A 23723-nucleotide genomic window follows, 5' to 3' on the forward strand; every position below is an offset into this window, starting at 1 on the left:
GGGGCGAGAGCAGCGCTGGAGTCCAGCGCGGCCTCTTCCAGCTCCAGCATTCGGTAATGCGCTAATTAATTTTAAGAGCTGGAGGCCCCCCTTTCTTGGTCCTCACTGGAAACAGATGTTGAAGGGAGCTGGGGGGGCGGGAGGAGGGGGTGTGGTGGAACAGCGACGTGCCTTGACACCTGCATCTGCGACAGGTGACAGCGATGACGGTGCAATTTCACAGCTGGACGAGCAGCCGACAGCGTCCCTCCCTCTGCCGATGCTATCACAGCCACATATTCATTTGCACACAACGGCGTCTGTGACTGGCTCGGCAGCCGCGCCACAAACAAACGCTTGTTTTCCGAATGTCTGGAAGCGATCTGAGGAGCGGGAGGAGAGCGAGAGCGCGTGGGCGGCTGGGGGTTCAAGAGATTGAAGGAGGTGGTGGGGTGGTCCAGGGAGGCCCAGTTGTGGTAACCTCTGACCTATCGGCACGCTCCGGGGCCTCCCAAAGCCACATCAAACGCGGCCTGCGTGGGAGCCCCCCCCTCCACTTCTCCCGTGCCACGCGGAGGGACGGAGGCGGACGCGGCAGCTCAGCTGTCATGGAGGCCGCGGCAACTGAGCAGCAAGGTTCCGTCCTCCTGCCCGGCCCCTCTCATGTGTGGTCTGATTAGTCGCGGTGAAACCCCGACCCAGGATGTGCACGGGGCGAGCCAGTGAGCGGGTGCCGGCACGAGGAAACCTGAGATCATGTGACAAAACTCTGAGTCAGACGGGTCACCGCCCCCCCGAGGTTATTTCTGTCGTCGCCACTGGAGCGGTCACCGCGGGTAATGCTTCTAATCCTCAACACAAAAAGAGAGTTCCCTCCAGTTTTAGCCGTCCAGGGCGGTTTATTTTGGCTGTGAGCGCCGCCATCTCGGCCGGACCAGACTCTTCCTGGGTCTCCGCTGGCTTGGACGGTAACAACAAGGTTCCGACAACAACGACAGAAAGCTTCCCGCGTTTACGAGGCCCTTGGAATCAACTGTACACTCTAGAGCAGGGGTGGACCAACCAGTCCTCGAAGGACCGGGGGTGGCGCAGGTCATTCCCATGAACCAATGTCTCAGCTGAAACACCTCAGACGGACCATCAGCTGTTTACAGTCTTCAGACACCTGTTTGGTGAAATGGTGTCCTCTTGACTGGTTGGAACAGACACCTGCACCAGCCCGGCCCTTTGAGGGACCCACCCCGTTTCTAATGCCAAACTTGACTTTGACATTCCAGTTTCAGCGACAAAAATCCATTTAGTCCTGATGTCAGACAGCAGAAGGATGGGAAGTAAAAGTCTCAGTTTCAGGGGCGAAGAGAGAACCGCCCTCGCGCCACTCCACTTCCTGTGAATCCAGGCACACGCCACAACTGTCGGCCATATTGCCGATCACAACTGGCAGCGGAGACGATTTGGGCCCGACACTCAACAGATTGAAGCGCGCGAGCGTGTGTTCGCCCTCACACATGTTCCAACCGTCATGGCCGTCATCTGCTTTGAGGCGCCGCGTGCGCTCTCAAATATATACAGTGAAATATTGACACAAGCTGCTGGGAAAACTCCTTCAATCATCTCCATCTCAGGATTCTGTTTTGGCTGAAGTCGCCGCCGCAGAGAGCCGAATGTACAACACATGCTCGCACACATGACGCGGAGCCGCTGACGCAAACGCAGCCGGGAGTTTGAAGTTTGGCCTGAAGCGGATGGTTCCTCGGTAAATACCCAGGCTGGAGATGGTCCCGTACGGCAGTAATGACAGACACCGTGGATTCTGGAGTCAATGAGCCTCACAAATGCTAACAATGCAGCCCCTCTACCATCGCTCAGCCCCGGACCGCCAGGACCATTGTAGCAATTAGTATAATGAGTGTGGTTTTGCTGGTAGGTAATAACACACTGTAGCTGCTGCATGCGTACAGACGCTCGGCGAGGAATGCTTCGCTTCCATTACATCGCCCCCATAACTGCAGAAAGCCCCTTGACTCCCACCTCCTCGCAAGCTTGCCTCCTCACTCCTACAGCCTTACTTTCCGCTGGGCTCAAATCTAAACAAAAGACACATCTGGTCCGGCTCTTTACCCCCCTTCTCCCCCTCGCACTCCCTTTATCGTTAACTCCTTCTTTGTTTCTAGCCTCTTTCAGTCCGTCTCCATCCGCACAAGAGCAGCACTTTGTTGGCGGGACAAGTCGGGCGAAGGCCTTTTGTTGGAGGGTCAGACACTCGACTGGAGGAGTTGCCATCAGTCTCTGTCCGAGTCTGACACTGTTGCTGTCCATCGACAGAAGACCTCAGCAACCGCTAGCTAGCGCGCCACATTAGCTACAGCCGAGCACCTCACTCGCGTGAACTAGCATGAAATGGCTAACCAGACAAACGTATGTAACGTTTGCAAACACAACGTAAATTATGTTTTGATTTCTACACTTCCACTTAGCATTTCTTCAGCCAAACAGACTGACATATACAAGAGACAATATATAATAAACAATAATATAATAATAATATAAGACTGCCGTCGGAATTCAGGCAACCCACAACACCATTCTCAGAGGAGGTGCGGTAGAAACCTGGCAACCCAATCCCCACTTTAGCACTGACTCCCCGACTCAAAATGATTTTCACTTTCCGACCCATGTGTCACACGCTTGCTCTTTATTTGATCATTAGTTTGTTGTCCACGGTGTCAAGTATCAAGCACAGCCGGTTCTGACCGTTGTCATGGCGAAGCTTCATGAAACGGTGTCCTCATCTTCAGAGCTCAGGAGGGGGCGCTCTTGGTTTAAAAATGAGGGCAGGTGTCACTGAAATGGCGGTTCAAATTAGAAACATTTTAAAGTGGAGAGTGCCACCTAGTGGCACCGTTTCATGAAGCCTCACGAGCACATCATCAGCAAAAGGACAGGAATTCAGTTGTTGTAGGTGATTCTACTTTAATGTATTATTGAATGCATGATTTGTTCGAAGGACTAATATAAATATAACTTTTTAGGGCTGAAATATAAAAAATAAATCATCTCACTATCCATTTCCTTTATTTTAATATTTCCAATATTTTAAAAATAGTGAAAAAAAAAAAGATATTTGGCTGCATCCCTAATACTCAATATTAAAACATTAAAACACTGTCAATGTTGGCATTATACCGTTAACTCACTTCAGAGTGGACGACAGTACCAGCATATTTAACATTCCGGCAGAAGTTTCTGGCCTTCCTGCTTCACATTTTTGAAAATCCCTCACCACCGACAAACAAATACATATTTTAACAGCACATTCAGGCGGCCCGGTTCCTTTCTGGTTCCCACAACCCTTGAAGGATCCCAGGGCCGAACAATAAAACCAATCGGCTGGTTTCAATTCTGAGGAAAGGACTTCCATTTGTACGTCTGAAATCCTCCACAACCCTGAAACTGTTCTATCAGAGGTGTCCGTGGTCGCGGTTCTCACCAGCACAATCCAACTTAATTAAAATATCTCCTCAAACACACGAAGAAAGTGAAGACCTTGGTGAGGCTCTTCAGGAGGAGGAACTGTGTGGTGGATTGAAAACACAGTGGGCAGAGTGAATAGGACGCTCGGGCTTGCTTCCATCACACAGGCTCAGCAACTCAGGTCCAGTCCTTGACTACAACATCTTGGATGAAAATAAAGAGACTTTTTAAAAAACTTTTTCTTCAACAAATAGGATTTCTTTTCTGTACACAATCAATGCTTTTAACATAAAAGTGAAACTAATTCTCTGGTCTTTTGTCATGTGATTGATTTCATGTGATGTTCTTGTCTTTCATTTTATGAACTTGTTTCCCAACATTTGATTTGATTTTCATCGAAGAGAACTACAGCTTCGTTTTTTACATTTTCAAAGCAAAATATCTAGTCTTTAATGCACCATCTGAGTTAATAACGTACTGTGTTTCATCAATGACATTTTCTCCATGGTCAATATTTCTCGTTCTGCGTTAGAAACGCACCCAACGCTCTGATGCTCGGGTGACAACAGGTCGACAGGGTCATCCCTTCCGTGGATGTCAACGTGACGGCTCCACATCTGGGGCCAAGGTGTGACAAGTGAGGTTCACTGTCTCTGCGGCTCCTTCTCGCTCTCACCCCGGCCCTGGCTCTCTTGATTCCCCCCTCCTCCTCCACCTCCCTCCGCTCGCTCGCTCCGTCGGCTTTTATATAGAAAAACATTCCTGGTGTTCTACTTGGCTCCAGAAAAACCTGCTGCTTATTTTCAGTGCACGAAATTGATAGCAAATGTGAGGAGCGATCCCCCCCATCCTCGCCCTCCCTCCCCCTCCCCTTCTGGCAAAGGCCCGGAGGATACGTGGAACATTTTTCTAACCGCTGAGCTTAATGTTTTTGAAGGTGTTCGCCTTTATATTGGAGTGTTTATGTTGAGTTGGAGTCTGCAGCCTGACTCATGCGCAGACTTTGTTTTTCAATCGTCCCCTCGCCGCTGTGTGGAAACCAAACCTGGTTAGCCTCAGTTGTCCTTACCCATAATTCAACCATCCCCGGGTGTTTGTTTTTGCATCCAGCCTGCCCTCACTCGCTCTGTTTTTCCTCGCTCTTGTTCTCCTGACTGTCTGTGAAACTGCTCCCTCATTTTGGGTTCCAACTGTTATGAACCCCCCACCCCCCGGCCAGTCACTGCTATTATGCTAACGGAGAATAAGCAGATCTCTTCCAGAGTTCGTTCTGTTTTCAGCCTTTGATTCGCTCCTGACACCAAGGAAACGTCCCGCAAAGACGACGGCTGAGTGTTTCGCTACCCAGTCATCAGCCAGTCATGCGGCTACACTCATTTAGGTTTCACTTGTTGCAACAAAACCGCAGCAGTCAGTCATCAGGTTGCAAGAAAACACACGGACAACTTCACTTAGAATCCACCACAACTTGTTTGCTGCCTTGTTTGTGACCAGGCTCCAGGACTGTCACTTGCTCACATTTGGGAACATCGTGGGAACATCTATTCTACAAATGTAGAATAGAGGGAAGTAAACTGCGGAACTGACCAGTGCACCGTCAACGGAACACTATATGGGGTGGACATAAACAAACATGGCCGACCTCCAGATCCATCTCTCTCCATGATTTTTCTGACCCTCTACATCCCGACCCTGTGGACCACATCAGCAGCTGCTGTTAGAATGAGCCGCTCACACACACCTTTACGTCTCAGACTCCGCCCCAAACCAGACCTCCATCAGGCTCTGCCCTTGTGAGGAGCTCCGGAACAAACCAAGCGCTCACTACTCACTGTCACCCTGGAGGCTACTCACGGAACATCATCATGAATAAGATGGCCTTACTTTAGCATCACGTTCCATTTATTTATTTGTTGTGCATGCTCTTTGGACTTGAAACACAATGCCAAAAAACACATTTTATCAAAGCCATTGCAGCCTGGAGATTTTTTGTAGCCTAGAAGCTGAGACTAGTTTTAGTTCATGTTGTTCCAGATCCATAAACGATCAAAACGCTCATCTCAAGTTATTAAAAAAACCTGCCACAGATTCAGGCATTTTTGGACGCAACAATTCATAAAAAGTTGTGAAGGAACTTGTTTAGAATCCCATTATCAGTGGGGCCTGAAATAAATCAATTCACCAGACGTCATTTTCCAATCGGTTTTTCCTCTTAAATCCAGCAGCCATCAAAAGCAAACTGTTCAGAACGGCGCGGCTGTATTGCTTCCAAACATTTGACCTCCTGAAGCTTCAGCGATCAAATGACTTCTGTAAATCACGCGGTGGAATGTGTGGAACTCTTCTCTGACACGCCTCCTAGTGGCCAGACGGCAGCTCCTCTCCGGCGGTGCCTGAGCGCTGCGCGGATGGAGAGCCAGGACGGGCTGTTTGTATTGGCCAAGGCTCAGCATTCCACATGTCTTTGTGATTTTCAGTTCCCTGACCTCAGGAGACCCTCCACGCTACTGTAAGTTATGCTCACACCAGGAGAACAGATGGATGAGGAACTTGCAAATGGGACTGGTCCCCGCAGCCCTCGCAGCAACATCAAATCATTTCCCACTAGGGAACGCGGGGCGACCAGTTCGCTCTGTGGGACTCATGAGAAGTCACTGCTTTCTGTCCACGACCCTCGCCGGTCTGGAAAGTCCTACGTTTCTTTTGTGACACGGCCGGTGACGCGGAGGGAATGAGCGCTGAGGCGGTGGGTCGGGACCCTGCGGAGACGTGGCGGGTTCACTGGAGTTCAGGTTTAAACTAGCGCAACAGAAGTCTCGCGTGGGCTGAAGCATCAGACTAGCAGAGCTACGCCGCGTTTCCACCAAGCTGTCCGGGTCAGTGAGGGTCGGGTTGGGTCCCTTTTCCCCCTTTGACACCTTTGGGTCCCCACGGAGTTTGGGACTCTTTTGAGGGGGCGGTGACAATGTGCTGTTCTATGCTGCTGTGGCTACAGCTAACACCCAAGAACAGCATGTAGCATCAGAGGGAGTCCAGAACATGGCTCAGTAATTCCAACCCTTTCGGTAGCGGACACGCTGAAATAAGGGTCCCGACTCGAATCCTACCCACTCGGGTCGCTCAGTGACACGCGGCTTTAGACACACAGATTCATGACAATAGCAAAAACAAAAATATACCAATAAAAGAACAGGGTAATTAATACGTGTTCATTTTTCATTTATTAAAATAGAATAATAAGGAGAAAGAATGTACTTCATCTCCTAAAATGTCTTGATGAAGAAAAAAAAGATATTTCGTTTTTTTTTTGTTTTCCAATATGATCTTCAGGTTAAAATTAGGGTCAACATTGGCACTTTAAAGAGAAAATGTTTTTCTTTGTGTTAAAGGAAAAGATTGTACTGAACTGCATTGTACTGAATTACAACTTGATCCATGGTGAAGTAAATGTCTGTGTACAGGAGAACTTGAGAAGGTTTGTTGGATGACTCATGCAGGGCTGAACGTCGACGATAAAGAAGATGGAAAATGTCTCAGTTGGCAGATGCGGCACCAAGAGGAAGCGCCGTCAGTGGATTAGTAACACGATGTTAGCAGCCAGTCACGGGGCTTCAGACGCAAATGAAATGAAGCGCTAACCAAGTTAGAGGTGATAATGACAAACTCAAGTGCCGGGTCTGCGGCGGAGGAGCAGCCAGCTCCCGGCTCGCTCCCGTCGCACCCTGATCTGACATCATCTGACCGCTGCGACTGCGACGTCCGGTCTGCCGGCTGCACAGCGGCTCGGCTAGTGTGTGTGGGCGCGAGCTTCCGCCTGGACTGACCTCAGGTCAGAGTCCAGATGGCTCCCTGACCTGTGAGGGCTCTCCACTGAAGCCACCAGGAGACAGACAGCGCCAGTGTCGAAGGGTCACCGGGGTCCAAGTGGAGAGGCGTGAGCCGAGTTTGGGAGCGAGCGTGGCCCGGGGCCTGATGGAAACAGGAATTACCTGGTGGTGTCCTGAGATGACTCGCCTGTCGACTGCCAGGCATGAGCCACTCAACACTGTTGATCAAGGCGTGTCAGTGTGTGTGAAAGCAGGTCACACTTCACAGGCTGACACAGTTGCCCAGACATCAACGCAGCCACGACGCGCCGAAGACCTGCCTTCAATATGGGTTCACGTCTACTAGCTAAAAATAGATGAACACGTGAAGAACACGTGATGCCTGTTATCAGAGTCAAGCACTTCCATGACAGAACATCAAAAGTCCCGCCAGGGATTCCCAGCTGCCCTACGACCTCTGGACCGAGGTAAAACAGAAATACTAAACAAAACATGGCAGTACAATGGCTGAGAAACTAGCTAACCTAAAGGCGCCAACAGCAACATGAGTCCCATGTAGTTCCGACTTCACACAAGCAGAGGGCATACACTATCTGCGGAATAGGAAGGAAAAAACCACGGGGATACAGTGGAAGACGCCGGAGGAAATGCAGCGCCAACAGTGCAGGATGCTCAGCCTTCATCATCATCATCATCAATGTTGCCTCAGAGATGAGGAAGAATGTCTCCAGTGAATGAGATAAACATCTGTGAAAGTCATGTGATACAAGATGGCCGCCGCCGGGTGAGAGAGTTTACTCTTGTCCCAAGCTGCATGGCGGAGGTCTGCACTCTCTGAGTGTCTTCTAGTTCCTCAGAATAAACTTTGCTTCCTGACTAAACTTCACATCTGAGATCTGATTTTCCAACTACAGACACTCGACTTAAACACTTTCAGGAGGACAGGAGCCTGGTTTTAAGAGTGGCTCGGACAGGGGCGTCTGAGCGTCGACAACGTGAACCCAGTCACCCGGCGCCGCCCCGGAGCATTCTGGGATTGCACCAGTGCTGAGTGGGAGGGGAAATAAATCAGAGGAGCCGCGGAGGAGCAGCGCGGCGAGCCGTTACGTAAATGGCTGAGATGATTGAATCAACTTCAGTCTGCGCTTCATTTTTTAGTGAACACAGATATCATGGGACACGTAACTCCATAACCACAGGAGCAACAGTTTCGTAACCAGGCTGCAACAGAAAATAGGCTCGGCAAATGGAGTGGAACCAGAAGGAACCAAGATCAGAACCGGCACGTGTCCAACAACAAAGACCTCATGAGGTCGTACGGAGAACACAGTCCAGCTTCAGTGCTGACTGTCAGGACTGGTTTGAGTCCAGTCACCAGTGAAACATTGGCTTCCAGGTTGCAGGTTTGGAGGTTTATTTGCCGGACGAACCCCAATAAAGAAGGACAGAGTATCAGACTGCAAAGCCAGGAACACTCTGGCGTCATGGGCGGCACCAAAGATAAACCCTGAGTAAAACTGAACAGAGTCAGTTGCAACTGGGTTCCGTTTCTCCGCTGAACTCCCGCAATCGTGGACATAAAAACACGAGTACGACACACGAATGCATCACTAGCTGCAGTGCACTGCACCATGAGGACATCTGCTCTCTGCTGCCCCCTGTGTTAGCAGAGCCGCTACTGCAGCTGCTTCCCTATTAGAATGAAGAGTTCAAATGATTCGGTTCGGAGGGACGAATGAAAACTCCTGCCTCAGTTATCATTCCATATTGCTCTGCTCCCGTGTGCCATTCGAGAAAACAAAATTGTTTTTCTGAATCTATTATTGATTTATTATGCAGCACTAACATTTGCACACTTGCTCAGATATTAAAGATATCATCCAGAGTAAAGAGTAAATCATAATAATACTTGACATCACGTTTGATTCAAGGCTGCGTGTTTTCTGTGAAACAGATCTGACCTTTATGTTGCGATGCTCCGTGTTGCTGTTTCCATGTCTCACAAAGCATGAATGGAAACCATAAACAGAGCGAGACAGCAGCCCTCGAACCCACTCCCTGTACCGACTGGTGCCCTGGGTATGAGTCAGGAAGCCGGAGACCGAGAGGCTTAAACACGGCAGCAGAAGACGCGAGTGTGTTCGGGCAAGGTGGAAGACTTGATGGATCCGTAAAGAGAAGTGGGCAGGAAGCGGCCGCGAGGCGGAGGAGGGGGATATTTTCGAGCCAGAGAGCGAAAGTTGTCATAAAAGACGACAATAATGAGAGGCCTCAGTGCCACCCAGCGACCACATCAAGGCGCCTGTAATGACAGGCTGCGCGGAACACATGTCGGCCCTGCTCTGTGTGTGTGTGTGTGTGTGACTCATTTCACCGAGTCATTATGCTCTACACGGACACATGCACAGCACATCATGCGCACCACAAAGCGACACTCGACAGGCCCGGCGTGTACACAAGCAGCCATTAAATGACACTCTCACTGCCTCAGTGGTGTTGGCCTGTTTACTCTGCCGTCTGCACAACTTTGTCAATCTAATACAGCGGTGACTCGACTGACAGGAGCGCGGCGGCGCCACCGCTCCAAGTAGAAACAGACAAGCTCGCTCACCGGCCCACAGCTCTGCACCCACACGTGACGTCAGGGGGGTGACACTGAATCAGACGGAGCTGAAACATTATGACCATCAGCCTGAAGTCCAGTAAAACCCGAGGGACCTGGGATGAGTGAGTGGACCATCCGCAGTGGTCAGTGCCCAGCAAGAGCGGAAACCACAAGGGTCACTGTTGAAGATGTATTATTTGACTTTAAATAATAAATAAATAAAACAAATGTATCAATCATCAGGATGTTATAAAATGATTAGCTCAGTCGACATAAAATATATCACTAGCTTCAGATGAAGTTCCTTTGAGCAAAAGCTGAAATATAATTCAGTGTAACATTCAATGACCACTGCCACATGACAAATGGTCATAATGTAGAAATCAATAAAGAAAAAATAAGTAGATTGAAATAAAATTCAATTCAAAATCATTCAGTCATGTGATTCTGGTCGTCGTTTTTCTCGTCCCGGAACACCGTATCGCATACCAAATAAGTGGAACCGTTCGCGTCCACTGACGAACTGGGACAGTTCGATGAGCGCAGCATGAGCCGTCACCATGGCAGGAAGTGACCTCACCTCCTCGTCCGGCCAAAGCTGGTCCGGCACTAGCATGCTAGCGTCCTTGCAAAAGTTGCCCTCACAGGGCTGAACGTCATCGACATGTGCGGCGCAGCTGGCACGCACACAGCTCCACGCCGGGAAAATGAAACGGGAGCTTGCAATGAAAGATGCCAAGGAACAGTTGAGACGCTCCAAGAACAATCCAAGAATTCCCAAAAGCAACCCATGAGACAAACCAGCAGTGAGTGAGCGCGGCTTGTTTACCGGCCCTGAAACCGAAGCGAGCGGACCGGCGGCCATGTTCTTTCTCACCAACACCTTGCAAAGAAGTCAACAAGAACGAGTGGGACCACAAAAGAGTGCATAGTTCCGGCCAGGACAGATCCACTGAGGGCGAAAGTCAGAGACAAGAGAGGTTTATTGGGTTCCACGAGTCAGAGTTGGGACTCGCGTGTGTGATTTGGCAGTGTTTATTTTTGCATTAGGATATGAAATGTGCTGGGATTACTTCATCACACATCTAACAGCCCAGTGAAAGGGAGATGGGCGAGAGTTTAGACCAGCGGAACCACAGTGTCTTTGTAAGTGGGGTTTTAAGTAACGTATCGAGTGTTTCTCATTAGAACCTCGGCCCCGCTGGTAGCACAGCACGTCAGCTCTCATCGATCAGCCTCGGCGGCTACAAGGAGCTTTTCTGCTGAGGAAGTATCTGGGTCACGATGACTGCCCTCATGTTGCACGGATGAGTTTCACAAGTTCAGGTCCTTCAGAATGACGTGCCAAAGTCTGGCCGATACCCATACATTCTGTCACAGCCCACAGCTGATATTTACCAATGTTCATATGCGTTTGTGAAAAAAGGTTTCTGAAATGTAAAAAAAGTGTGCTGTTGGTCGGTCTGGCTCCAGAATTTCTCTGCCTGGACTCTTCAGTATGAACGAGGCACTTGCTGAACCGGGCTCACAGCGGCAGCGGTGGCAGTCAGAAGCCCAAACCGTGCAGCTCCGGACACACAGCAACCAGACTGATCGCTCGACAAAATCGCCCCAGTTTTACACATCGAACTGAAGTCAAAAAATGACCATTATCGTCCAGTAACAATATTAATATGGATATATGATGAGCTCGGGGGGCGTCTGGGTCAAAACATGAAAAAATGGACGGCTGATTCCTGTAGCTTGGATGCCAGACCACACCAGTATATGGCGGCATCTGGCGGCCAACGGTCGTGAATCGGGTGTCATGTTTTGCACACGCCCCCCAGCTAAAAGCCTGTATATGATGCATCCCTAAGATACATAGTCTACAATGCTATCAACAGGCTTTAAACGCACCATTAAAGTCCAGTCTTTTCAGATGATCATGTCAACATGAAGTGAAGTGAGACTCAGTCCCTGCACTGGGAAGAAATCCGGGGATGAGCCCATAATACTTCAATTGATGAGTGGAAGCTGACCAGAAAAGAGAGAAAGACCAGAGGCCAATCACAGAGAAGGATGGTCATGTGACCCCGCCCAACAAACCAATCTCAGCAGCAAAAAGATTAGAGGCTCATGCGCCAACATCGAGTTGACCAAAAACCAAGGTTGCGGCACCTGATCTGTTCCGAGCACCACAGACAGGAGTGCAACAACTATAGGAGCCACCAAACCCTCCGGCAGTCACAAACATTCAGAGACCTGTCAGAGCCAGCGAGGCTGCAGGAGGCCAGGGCTCCTCACAGAGGTTCCTCTTGGAACCTTCTTCAGCCTCGGCTTCCAGGAGTGAACTGAAACAGTGGCCCAGTTGATATGAAGGTTTCCTGATACAGCTGCCAGGATGGAGTCATGTGAACCTCGGCCCACGGTCACATCACTTCTCAGGCCATGAGAGGAAGGTGGGACTTGGACTGCTGATGTCCTGAACCCAAACCTGGACGGCTGAGCTAGCAAACGCTGGAAGTGCTGGTGTTTCAGGTCCCGCTGGGCGCCAGTGACTCACAGCTCTGGATAATGCTGCGATTGAGATCTGGTGAGTGTGTGTGTGTGTGTGTTTAACAGCCAGGCCAGAAGGGAGCGTAAACTCAGATGAAAGGAGCAGCAACAACACGCGGGAGAAGAAACACAGCGGCGGGGACCTAAGATGCTCCTGGGCCAAAACCGCAGATAAAAATCTAACCACAGAATGAAGGCCAGATTGCAGTAATTCACTGTCATCTCCAGCATTTTCCTCCCCGCGTGGAGACGCAGCAGGCCCCGCCCACCTCGCTCCTCCACTCAGATTTATGACCCTTAAATTGTTTGCCCTCTGCTTTTAATGGCCATCTCCAGATCATCTGCTCTTAAAATAAACACGGCCGCCTGGATTACCTTCTCCATCACCATTCCACTGAAGCACGACGCGGCGGCTGAAGTGTGCGCTTGTATATTTGGGTTGCCGGGTGCGAGTGAGAAGGCACAGGAGCAGGGTGGTCCAGTAACGCTGCGCACGCAGAGGGACCTGACAGAGATGGAGGACAAGAAAGAGCGGGGAAGAACCAGAAGAAGTAATGCAATAGTGGGTGGTGAGCGGGCAAAGCTCAAGGATGATAAAACAGGGATTATAGACGAGAAAACAGGGATTTATTTTACAACAGCAGATGCATTTTAGAGGTAATAAAGCTGGGTAATAGCAATAATAGCAACGCATGGGGCCGTGTTGAACCGATGACCTCTACTGGCGAGGACATTCACACCCAAACTGAGGATGGTAGAGAGAGTTTTCGAAGACAAAACCACTTGAGATGACCTCAGTTACCACCCACACGTGTGCCACTGAGCCAAGTCAGTCACACGGCGAGGACCACTGGAGCGGATCTGTGTGACACGACCGACTCCGGTCACGGACTGACGCGCCGCTCCACCCAATGACGCGAAACCTCCAGAAAATAAAACATTTTATGATTTGTTTTTCCAATACATCTTTCTGACAGCTCACACACCCTTTAACATTTCCATTATTCAAAAAAGCGATTAATATATTTGAGGATCTGAAACATATGAATATGCTCTTTGTCGTTGTCTTTTTAAATGATTACTTTTTAGAGCTCAGAGACGTTCAAGGAACATCTTATTTATGTTCTGATTTGGTTGGAAATTAATGCTTTTTATTTGTTAATTTTTTAAAATGTAATTCATCAAGTTATCAAAAAAAAAAAAAGGACAAACTGATACTGAAAAATGATCCAGTGAAGCAGCACTGACACGTCACAAGCCAAGTCTCGGTTGAGCCGAAGATAGATACCGTTTATAATGGAAGAGTGGAGCTCCTCCACTGTCAGACCTGCTGAGAGTTGCTCCTGAAACAACTGTGGGCAGATCACGTGCCCGGCGCAGGCTCCAGGCCCTGCATCCTCCCACTCCAGCACGAGGTGACAGACTGCCTGCAGTCAGGAACCAGCCTGGGTGGTCCAGTCGGAGCCTGCTTTACCTCTTACTCGGGCTCTGCTGAAGCGTTCTCCGTGCAGCGGAGCCTGCAGGAACGCTCCAGTCTCCGGCCCCAGCTGGGTCAGATCTCCGCGTGAACATATTTCAGCGTGCACTCCAGCATATGTGCTCTCTGTCTTCATGTCGGAGCCCGTGGGGCATCAGGTGCAAAGTGGGTTCAGGTGCCGGTGGAGTGGGGGGTCCGGGAGGACGCCGCTTGTTGTCACTTCTGTCGGCGTTCTGCATGGCAGCGCTCGCGACACACACCTCCACACAACACTTCACAGGGGTGGAAGGAGGCACGAGGGAGGGAGCCTGGCGCTTCTGCGCATTTTAGGATCGGATCAATCACGGGGTGACAAGTGAGGCGCTGCAATGATCATGTCAACACCATCCAACTGGGAGACGGTTGGAGGGAAGCAGGACAACTGATGCAGACGCTGCTTTCATCACGGAAAACAGCTTAAACAGAGGCGTTGTTTGGGAAGAAGAGGGTTTCCACTGCACGTAAAGAATCATGGCACAGTGCCAGGGAGCGGAAGCATCATGGAGGCACGTGATCATGGAGGTTATCAGCATGTTTGGAACAGAAGAATCCTGAACATAACTGAAGTCTGTTGCTCATGTAGAGGACATGGGAGGAGGCGGACCATGAGAGGACGGCTGCGGATTGGAGAGGGTTTTATTGTCACCAATTCATTTAATGTCTCCATCAGATCACTTCGTCATTGGCTGCGTTCAGATAGGTTCAAAAAACCCTGGCAAACAGTCCAGATAAATGGTTTTTATCCCGGTTTTCCCAGTTCTCATGTGTGTTACGAGCAATGCAATAATCCGACAACATGACCAACATTGTCGTGCGTCGACCTGAACCCTGACGGGGAACGGAATAGGCCTCTGTCTTCACAACGTCACCAAATTCTAGAGTGTGACACGCGATGCTTCTGGTTAGATTTTCACACCGGATCTGGTGAGACTTCTGGTCTAGAAGCTCCGGGTTGGGACAGAATCCTGAGATCATCCGGAGACAAGGCCACTTTTTTGTCTTCTTTGATAGACGCAAAAAAGAAGGAAAGCTCCAGAAGCAAGTGACTATCGAGACACCAAACTAAAGATGGCCACCATCCTCCTCCTCGCCGACGTGAAACTCCAGGATCCTTCGATGACATCACATGACGCCTGGTTAAAAACCAGTTTAGAAACAAGAGAGAATCACAGTTGGAGCCGAAGTCTTGTCAGTAGGAAGACAGCTTGGGTCCAGAGACTGTGGACACCAGCGTCCAACAGCAGCTTCTGCAGGTGGCGCCGCTGCTGCCAGGCCTGCTCCAACATCTAAGTGATGACAAATACATGAAACTGCCTTTTAACCGTGGCAGTCACGCCTCTCCTCATTAGAATCCTGGAGCTCAGGTCTCCGCGGTGAGCGACACCGACCGACGTCCCCGGATTGATTTTTAATTGCAGCGCGGCTTTCCTTGGTGCCGTCAGCGCTGAACTGCTCTCGCGGGGGGCAGAAACCACAGGTTTTCCAATGGCTTGGCAGCAGTTTCGTGCATTTCAGCGACACTTGTGTTTGGAAATCAGGGGCATTTTGGTGCCGCAATCTTTCCGAGACGACGGTGGTAATGATGATCATCATTGCTCTGAATGTGTGAGGCACGAGCTCCACACGAGCCTGTGAGGACCTCCAATAGAACCAAGGCCCCCGACTGACCAGACGGCACCCCGTGCGGGCGGGGAAGCCGTCTATAGAGTGAAAGGGATCCGGGTGGAATCCTCTGGCAGGAAGAGTCCAGCACGACGTGTGGCGTGGCTGAGCCAAGCAGGCCAGCAGCTCACGCGCCTTGGACACGGCCCAGAAAGCCACACACAAAGAGAGCGCCGTACGTGACACTGCTGTCGTTGTTGGTGTCGTGAGCTGTGGCTAGGGCCTCTCACATCATTTCACCGACAAACTCACTGATCAGAAAGACCTGCCGAGACGCCATGGCGACAGAAACTACAGCCTCACGGACGTCACAGTCCAGCCTGCGAGCTGGAGACTGGAAGGGATGCGGCGGTGAAAAGGCGACAGATGGTCAGAGAGAGTGAAGATGTCAGGTGAGTTTTGAACAGGAGCCCAGAACTGGCCCAAGCCCCCTGCCCTGAGGGCCCGGGGTGGACGACCGAGGCATGGATGGCGCTTCAACACAGACTTCAGAGGGAGGGAAGAGAAATGCGGAGCCATGAGGAGGACGGAGGAGAGGTTTGGTTGCTGTTTCCGGAGCGCAGACACGTGAAGATGTGTCTGATTTTACAGGTGTTTCTTATGTTTTATATCATGTTGTCATCCTGCTCTTGTTGTATTGTAATATCATTTCTGTTCACAAAGAACAGTCATCTTTTTATGGTAATGTTTGCTTTGATAATGTTTTGTTTCAACAAACTCTGAATTTAACAAATTCATATACTTATTATTTATCTTACCGATTATCTATTATTATTTATAACTTATATTTTAGACATATTCTTATTTTTTTTCTGTCAAACCTTGATGCTTATTTTCGATTTATTACATTTTTAATGTGTTTTTTTTGTCCTATATTAAAAACATTCAGAAAAGGATTCATCTATTATGAACATATTTTTTGTTTTTATTTTTAGTTTGATATTTCTTTGCTAATATTGATCTATTTATTTGTCTCCTGATGTTTGACAAGTTGACAAAAATGATCTGATCAATATGATCAGATCATCAATCTGATCTAACATGAAGCAGGGTATATGCAGTTATGCATCAAAGAAAAAAAAGGGGGATAGCAAAAGGAGTCTTGGACCTTGTTTGATGGAGTCACCATCTCAGGTGAGCACCACGAAGCTCTCTCCAGGAGCTGGACACAGCCATGAACCATGACAGCTGACTCCTATAGCTCCGCCCCCTCCCACTGAGTCCCAGCCGCCGGTGCAGGCGTCTGACCTGTGACACCGGCCACGCACCAACAATGGAACCCAATGATTCCATTAATTTGAAGAAGACTCTGCACGTCTTTCATGAACCAGCAGAAGCTTAATTCCAGGCCGAGGCCCTGGCTGACAACACGGCCCCCCCGCCCACCGCCGCGACCCCATACATTCACTCTGCTATTGGGCGGGACAAAGCGGGCTCTCCAGGCCATGGCTGGATCCATGAAAGGGAAGAAAGGAGTCCTGCTCCTGCTCCCGCCTGAATAGAGGCCTTTCACGCCTAGAGAGGCCTGTTTACTTTCCCCAAATAATGGCTCTAATTTTCGGATCATTATTGGGTAATTTCAACCACCCCCAGACCCGGCCTGTCGCACCCCCCTCCTGCCTCCAAGGTCTTCGTCAAGTCCCCAGCGCTGCAGCGGAGGGTGGTAACAGCAGCGCGGCCGGTCAGATGACTTGGGCCCAACAAAGGCTGCGGCTGACAGACAATGGGACGGGAAGCTTCGCTCCAGTCCTTCGGCTTGTTTGGTGTCACCGTGAGGAAAGTCAGAGCCATCCTGACTGGCTTGTTAGGCGCCAAAACATTCTCTCCTCTTGTGAATAAATTACAATAAATCTGACGTTTCCTTGTCTGAATCCAGCTCGTCTTAGTTTGGTACTGTGGAACCTTGGCTACACACAGGAAGAAGCTGCACCTTCCAAACTTCAAAATTCAAACTGATTCAAATTATGCACAAAAGCGGCCTAGAAATGCAGTGTATTTTAATGATGTTATTACGAAGGAATGCATTTTGTTTGGACATGAACATTAAATACATGATTTAATCACGCAACATCACATGACTGCTGTCACAACTTTGTACCGAGTATATTTCAGCTAAACGTTTTAAGCGTTTAAAGCCTTTTCAAGACTAAAAAACGGTGCTATATTTTACCTTTATGAGCTTGGCCTCCTGCCAAGGCCTTTTGTAAAGTGAGAAAACGCCGCACCAGACAGTAACATAGAATTTCCCCCCCGTTTCACTGACATTATGAATCCATCCTGGTTCTATGTTGGTCATCAACATCAGATGCAGATCTTCTGCTCCGAGTCCAGGAAATGAGTGCGACTTCAGCGGGCAGCCATGTTGCTGTCCCGTCCTTGCATCATCCCAAAACAAAACATGCTTGTTGTCATGTCGGTCTGTTACATCACCGGCTGCAGGACGGCAGAGAAATGCAGCAGGAAATAAAAGAGTTCGGCGGCGCAGACGCGTCCGCATCGCCCTGGGAGAGTGGGAAAAGTGTCGACGGGAAAAAGAGGATTTTCTGGAAGAGATGTTGAAAATGCGAGAGAAAGAAAGGATCAGAAGCAGGAAAGTTGGCAGAGAGGGTGAGTCGGTTTGAAAAGCTGGCACCCTCTAAACGGAGCTGCAGCTTTTGGGTGCCAAACGCTGCCAACCAGCCCCACTAGCCTGAATATCTGCCCTCCCTCTGCCTTTGTCTGCAGCTCGCCGTTTTGCATCATCTTTATTCCACGCTTTTCTTCCTCACTTGATATCTGCAGCCGCATCTTCTGACTGACGTCGATTTCCATTGAGAGAGAAATGATTTTTATGATTGGGGTTTTAAACAAGAGCAGAGCGTTCACAAGAACTTGAGGGAGGAAGGTTCGGCCCAATCCGAGGGCAGCGTGGCCCGGCTCTGCTCCACTGGACCGCGGGGACGAGGCGTGAGGCTTCAGAACCGGCGGCTGGGTCCAGTGGCCGCCTGCTGTCCGGCCCACAGCTCAGCCAAACGGCTGCATGTTTGGGAGGGACAGACAGGTTTCAGGAGCAAGAGCCACATGCTAATGCAGCCGCTGAAGCACTGCCAGACTGGAGAGACACACCACGCCTCCGGGAGGGCGACAGCAGCAGTACACGTCTTTGCTTTTCGCCTGTCTTGTTGAGGTCATTTTTCATAAGAATAAAAATATTTTTAATAGTATTTTTAGATACATTTTTAAAAAATAATTTTGATTTTTTTAACTATGCATTTTTTATTACGAAATACGACGGTTTATTAAATGTATATTTATTATGTTTCCATTTCTGTTTGTTTTTTGTTGTTGTTTGATACAGTCATAAATATATATATATAGCAAATATAACAAAGTAAAATAATTTTAATTTAACAAATAATTTTATTAAATAATAACAATCATAATTGATTTTTTTTGTTCTTAAAATGACTCAACCAAGATGTTGTATAATTTGTCACATAAATTCTTTTAGAAAATATTTGACCTTAACAAATAATGAAAATAATGAAATACTACCTTCAGTGTAATAATTATAACTCGTTTTTCATCATTCTTTTTCCATTGAACTAAAAGGACCATTTCCTTTTATATAAATTTAGGATCAAATACCTTGTTCTCTTCGTCTAAAAATCCAATAGTCCAATTCAATTCAGATCTGTTAAAAAACATTTGACAAAAACATAATATTTCGGTACAAAACAACAGGATGAGACACAGCAATACTGAATTAGCTTCCCGTCTCTAACCATCATGTCTGGTCTGTCTGCAGTTCATATTTCAGTCAATTCAGCTTCTGTATTATTAAGACCTACAGTAGAATGCGACAGGAATTTATATCTTTTAGCAAGAAGACGCCGAGTGTGTCGTGTTTCATCCTCTGCTTATTACCCAGTTATTACTGAAAGGAAAAATATTTTTATAGAAACACAAGGCTCAAGTTAAGGGACTGCAATTGAATGCATCAAAACTAAAACAGGTTTTTTTTTTTTCTTCTGGATTGGGACCAGAATTGCCTCACAAATCTAGGAAACCATCCACAGTGTCGGAGGAGCGGGAGAGAGTTGCTATTCCTGTGTAATTCAAAAGAAACATGTGTCCTTCAATTGTCTTTTTGTTTGTCTGGAGCTTTTTAAACTGCTCCGTCCAACAAAACAAGCACTTCGCCATCAGCGAATCGAACAAATTCAATATATCAAGTCGGCTCTTTACACCAGTGAATTAACGTTTTGACTGTTATTTTTGGGGAACTGTGTCAGGAATGCTAATGAGCGTCATTAGCACATGCTGTACCACGGAAGAAGAGGAAACCTGCACATCAATAAATGAAAAAGCAGCAGGGCCGCCGCTTGTACACTTATTGACGAACCTTAATGGCACCAATAATTAAAAAGCAGTGTACAGTGAAATGAGGAAATAAAGCTCATCCACACTAAGCGCTGTGTGGTGCGGGGGGGGGGGTTGTTTGCCGAGAGAAAACCTGACCTTTTGTGTCCAAATTCATTTCATTTCCTCGTACACTTGCGTCTTTAACTGTTATTCAGTAAGCTGGATAATTGCAGTGAAAAGGAAGGGGGCAGCCATGGCGCCTCCTACAGTCGGCTGCGTGGCCCCCGGGGTGACAGGGGGTCAGGCCAGCCGGCGGAGGGCAAAAAAACTCAGGCTTGTTCTGGAATATCAGCCTCGTCTCTCTCCCTCACACACATGAAAAAAGGAAACTGGAGACCCTCACTGCCTCAGTGACGGCGTCCTGGGCTTCGCCGGGGCTCAAACTTTATTGGCCAGATTATTCCAAATGACAACAAAGTGGAGGACAGTTTCCGCTCAAAGTGTCTCTCCAGCGGGGTTTTTCACAGCGGATGAATGTGGCTCCCCCGGCGGCGGCACTCTCCGCGCTCTCCCTCCGTCCAAAACACTGAGCGCAACTCTTTGTCCAACAAAAACCCATTGACCGTATCACATAAAATCACTTTTTTTAAGATCTGTTTTTCTTCAGAAGGATTCAGTTGAAGCTGCCATGTCTATCTATTGTGATGTATTTATTTTTATTTCTGGATTTAATAGGATAACTACAAGCTACTTACATATTTGAGTAACCACAGAATGTGAATTTGAGCACCTTTAAATATCTTCAGCTCTGAAACTCCAAGAAGAGCTTAAACACATTTGTCAGTATGATTAGTTAGTGCTAATGTGTGTTAGCATTTGTAATACACGGTGGGAAAGCTCAAAGAAAACCATCACGCCAGTCGCTGCGCAAGCTAGAGCAACTTGCTCTGCAGCTAACAACACGAGCTAAGCGTCTGCAGTACAGCAGGCGGTAATAGCTACACATTTGTTTAAGTAAATAAAAAAAAAGAGGGGGTTAAGTAAAATATCACTGAATGAGACAGTAAAGGTAGATTTTTTTAGAAAAAAAATACTCAAAACTTTCCATGGTATATTGGTATATCTCCCGTCTGTCTACAGTGATACTTCAGGCCATCCTAGCATGCTAGCATGCCAACTAACTGTAGAAACTGTCGCATGAAAGTGACGTGAAAGTGGGTTGTAAGCAAGTCAGATAAGTGAAATGTAATGTGAGCCATTGTTTAGCTGCTTTTTCTTCATGGAAAATAGAAAACTAAATTCATACTGCTGAATGGTCCTTCAGTACATTAACAAAGCTAGCATGTGGGAATGCTAGCCGTGCTAAACAAAACAGCAGCAAACGCCATCTTTGCTAACTTGGCTAGCCATTGCTCCAACAAGAGGGCGAGTGTCTTGCCGCTGCTAGAAACCCAAATCCAACGTCCAGGCCGGCATGCTAACGGAACAGGATGGGCAGTCATGCAAGATGGCTGACTGTCTTCTCGTGCGAGTGGCCAACGCCGCCAGCAGGAAGCGTCTTCTGCCACGCTCACAGGTTTATTTATAATGTCTCAGTGTTAAAAACAAATCCCACTCCTTCCTGTTTGTTCTCCTCGCCATAATCTCAGCACATCTGATAGCGGCGCGGCTCTTTGAGGCTCAGGATATTGGGCAAGACAGATAAGATGTGTTTGATGGATTAGCGTGACTGAAAGGTGCTAAGACTCTCGGTCTGGCCGTCGCACTTTCTCTCTCCCGTCTGTCCGTTCCAGTCTTTGTTCGCCGCTATTAAAAGCCACTCTCTCGGCCATTTGTAACGTCGCGCAGACACATTGATGGATAAATGAACATCTCGCTCACGAGAAGCGTGGAGCCGCGGCGACGGCGAGTGGCGCGCTCGAGCACACACACACACACACACACAGTTGGCTCCGGGAGCTGCACCAGTCTGAATCCAAGAGAGAGAACAGATACAGCGGCCGGCGCTTTTAACCCAACACCCGTAATGAAACCCGCATGAGCCGGCGCCTGTTCCAAACATGACTAATTCTGGAGCGGAGCAGAGCCTCCACATTCGGAACTCGGCGCTGAAACACACGACCTGAACTGGGGTCAGGAGGTGGAGGAAGGCCTGCAGTCGCAGCCGTGATGAGCTCAGACTGTTTTCCACTTCATCTTCTCCACTTCCTGCACATCCTTCAGCCATTATCATCATTCAGCTGCGGCACAATCGGCACATAGTTTCAGGGTTCAGCTCTCATCAGCCAGCGCAGGCCGTGTCCCGCCGCCAGGAGCAAATCACCGGGATCTGCTTCACCGGCGGAGCCTCCTGCAGCTCCAGCTGCGGAGCAGCAGCGCGGCTCTGCCCCGGTGCAGCCGCTTTGAAGCGTCCCGCCCGGCCTGGCCTCACTGGCTGCGTGTCCATAACTGGACAGAGGCAGAGACAGCGCTGAGGGGAATCAGAAAAAGAAGGGGTGGATCTCCGGATCTGTCAATCACATCGCAGCCTGAAAGCAGAGCTGGTGACGGTGACATCAGCAGCGGGGAGCGCCGGCCCCGGCAACAGATCGCTGCCACAAGAGAGTGAGGACTGAGGGCGCTGAGAACTCTGCAACGTGACTCCGGTCCAATTTTTTGACATTAATGAGACATGTGAATGAGAATTGAGTCACGGGCGCATGTGTGGTCTCAGATAGCTCTGACTCAGGGTCATGCAACATCAATGAGGACCAAGTGAGATGCGAGCGCCGGCTGCAGACGGCATCTGTCAGCCAACCTCACGTCGCCTCAGCTGGTGTGGAGAGCTCCGTTACTCCTACACCTTCACTGATCAGCTCAACATAAAGCTCAGCCTGGCTGCCAGCTAAACAACGGCGCCCTCTGCTCTGGGAGCTAGTCTGAGCCGCGCTTCCGCCACGCCGCGTCGTGTAAGCGGAAGACAAACTCAAGCAGCGTCACACACTGGGCTGAAAAGCAGCCTGGCGTGGGCTTCTCTGTCACAGAGGAGCAGCAGCGCAGCACACTGCCAAGGCGAGGAATCCAGGCCCCGGGACCGCGTGCCAGTCTGCGGGGGAAGAGCCCCGTCGTAATTGGACGGGGGAAAAAAGGCGGAAGCGTCTGGCTCCAAGACCAGACTCACTCCAGTCCACCTGAACTGCCACTCAAAGTGGATGATCACCGACAGAAAATACCCCAGTCCCCCAGAAAAGACATTCAAAGAAGAAACCTCTCTGAAGAGGGAACAGAGTTACACAGATGAATAAAAATGCCTTTTTTAATCGGCTTCAAATTCTCATTAAAACACCTCAAATTACAGACGATCGACTCCAGGATTCGCCGACGTTTATCTCAGCGTGTACGGAGAGTTGGACAGCTGCAGAAATCCAACCAACCCAGCACGCCGTGCCAACAGGGACGCCAGCGGGTTTGTTTACAGACGGAACTGAAATATTTCCTCCGCCTCGATTTTAACTCCGAGTCACAGCAGGAACATCATCTCCGAAATATGGGAAAATAAAACACGTCGTAAACAAACAGGACGCGAAGAAGAGAACGTCCCAATGTGTGTGTGTACATGTGTTAATATTCTTGTGTGGACCAATCTCAAGACACGGATCTTATGAGGACGTCCTGCTCTGTGTGGATATTTTTTTTCCACATGAAAATGTCAGAATAACTGGGTTCCAGTTTGGTTCAGAGTCCTGGTTCAGGTGGGTTTTGGATGGTTAGGTTTAAAGGGAGAGGCTGGGGAAAGTGG

At 49.0% G+C, this 23723-nt stretch overlaps 1 protein-coding gene across 18 annotated transcripts in view; it reads right to left on the minus strand.

Annotated features, from left to right (window-relative positions):
- Positions 1-23723, minus strand: part of nfixb (nuclear factor I/Xb) — a 124477-nt gene that overhangs the window by 58257 nt on the left and 42497 nt on the right. The window lies entirely within an intron of this gene.

Source organism: Synchiropus splendidus, chromosome 19 (assembly GCF_027744825.2).
Source record: "Synchiropus splendidus isolate RoL2022-P1 chromosome 19, RoL_Sspl_1.0, whole genome shotgun sequence".
In the NCBI taxonomy this organism is placed as follows: domain Eukaryota; kingdom Metazoa; phylum Chordata; class Actinopteri; order Syngnathiformes; family Callionymidae; genus Synchiropus; species Synchiropus splendidus.